The sequence below is a fragment of the Symphodus melops genome, assembly GCF_947650265.1.
Source record: "Symphodus melops genome assembly, chromosome: 19".
NCBI lineage: Eukaryota > Metazoa > Chordata > Actinopteri > Labriformes > Labridae > Symphodus > Symphodus melops.
In genome coordinates, this window is record NC_136709.1 from 7,733,959 (window position 1) to 7,736,281 (window position 2,323).

Sequence of the window (2,323 nt, forward strand, 5' to 3'; positions counted from 1 at the left end):
CCTCCAGAGATGCGATGAGAGAGGCAGATATGCATAGCAATCTTGTAAGTGGCTGATAGTACGAATTTCTGTTGATACGTTCAGTTTGGATATATCTTGTAGAGAAAACTTTGCTGTGAGCAGACCATGATCTATTTAGAGAAGACATGACCATATTGGGAGAGACACACGAGGTATCATGAAAGTATAATATTCTGCCTCAGTGACAGTATAAGGTGAAGTGTTCCTCAAATATAGGAACGACATTTAAGGAGTAAAGGTCATGTGTTTCTTCATACCATGTACAGAAGTATCTAAAGTGGGAAGGAATTTGTGGCATCTGTTGTACTGTATATAAGGGCTCTACCTCCAATCAATAAACGTCTATTCCTCAGCCTGCACAGCGTCTCAGTGTATCTGTCAGAATAGAACCACGGCCGTGACATGCTGCATGAGTACAATCCAGTCTGTTGATAGATTCAGCTTTAGGGACAGTTATATTATCTACCCATCAGTGGCTGTAAACCTAACAAAATAAACCCTGCTACAAATTTGTGTTCAGTAAAAAAAAAAACTTAGAGTACCAATGCACGCTCCCTTATTGTTTATAATTTTGTCCAACTCATAAAACACACTGCAGGAGCCACTGCAAAGACATCAAAATTCAACATTATTAAACTAGCAAGATTACAACTCCAAAAAGAGAAAGGTGGATGGAGCCTTCCTAACATAGAATACTACGTGCTATCTATACAAGCCAGGATTATCTCCTCATGGGTGAACGAAAGCATGGACCCGCCTTGGTTAGACATAGAGTCATTTATATGCAAACCTCTCTCTCCTGTGAACCTGTTGGGCAAAAGCCTGAAGGAAATTCCACACACAGCTAAGAATAACCCTTTGATAACTAATGTATTGTGGGCTTGGAAGAAATGTATGAAAACATTCAATAATACTCATCCTCTCTCCCTCTTAACAACACTGACAGATAATACAGAGCTCTCACCACAGGGAACAGGATCAAATTTTACACTTTGGCAAAAAGCGGGTATTGTTAGAGTCCATGACCTCTTCGAGAATGGGAAATTTAAAACGTTTGAGTCATTGAAAGATCAATATCATATATCAAATAAAGACTTTTACAAATATTTACAGGTCAGGCACTTTGTGTATACGAAGAACAACTCATTGGAAATCCCAAACGACTCACACTCACTGGATAGATTTTTTATTAATTGTAAGCAACAAAAACACTTCATATCCAAATTCTATTCTGAGATATTAAGCTTGAACCTGAGTAAATTGTCATGCTTAAGGACATCGTGGTGTACTTTGCTTGAATGTGTAATAGATGATGATTTGTGGGATGAGATCTTACTGCTGCCATCCAGAATTTCGATTTGCAACAGATATAAAGAACTGCAGTATAATATCTTGCACCGTATCTACATCTCTCCACATATCTATAGTAAGTACAGAACGGGAACCTCACCAAATTGCCCCAAATGTAAATCTTGCATAGGGACCAGGTTGCACTGTTTGTGGGAATGCAAAAAAATCCAAACATTCTGGAAGGCAGTATGTTTAAATGTTAGCAAAGCAACAGGTCAGCAGGTGTCAGTAAACCCACTTATGTGTCTGCTTGGGAAGATTCCTGCGTCGCTTAAAGGCAATGAAAATGTAATCCAGTCGCTTTTAATGCTAGCAAGAAAAGCTATAATGGTAAAGTGGGTTGGAGAGGACCCTCCTTCTATCTCTGTGTGGAAATCTCTGATCTCAGAGGTTGTGACTCTGGAAAAACTTGGACATTGCATCAAAGGAAGGACTCATCTTTTTCTACAGGAATGGAGGAAGCCACTGGAACGTTTGGGACTCAATTATAATCTGGATTTAAATTGTTAACTCTATTTTCTTTTACTTATTCTTTTTTTATCACTGAACAGAGGACACGGGTTTGATTCGGATTTGAACATGAACTCACCATATAGTATGGGCAAATGCGCATTATTTCACTGTGCAGTGAGTGCCACATACTTTTTTGTATGGACCAGTCTCGCAGCTCTATTGTTGTTGCAGCATTAATGTTTGTTCACTGTGTAATGTTTGTGTTTTTGTTTCTGTGAAAACTAAAAATGTAATAAACAGAATATACAAAAAAAAAAAATCAACAGTATTTATATTTTTCATGTACAAAAAAACCCATTTTTGTAGATTACAGCACTTTTTCTATTCACCAAAAGATTTGTACTTTTTAAGTTTGAATAAGTCGTTTTTGTAAAGATGTTAGTGAACAACTTCTAGACCTTTAAAAGCAGTATCTTAGTAACAGGAAACCAGATTTATC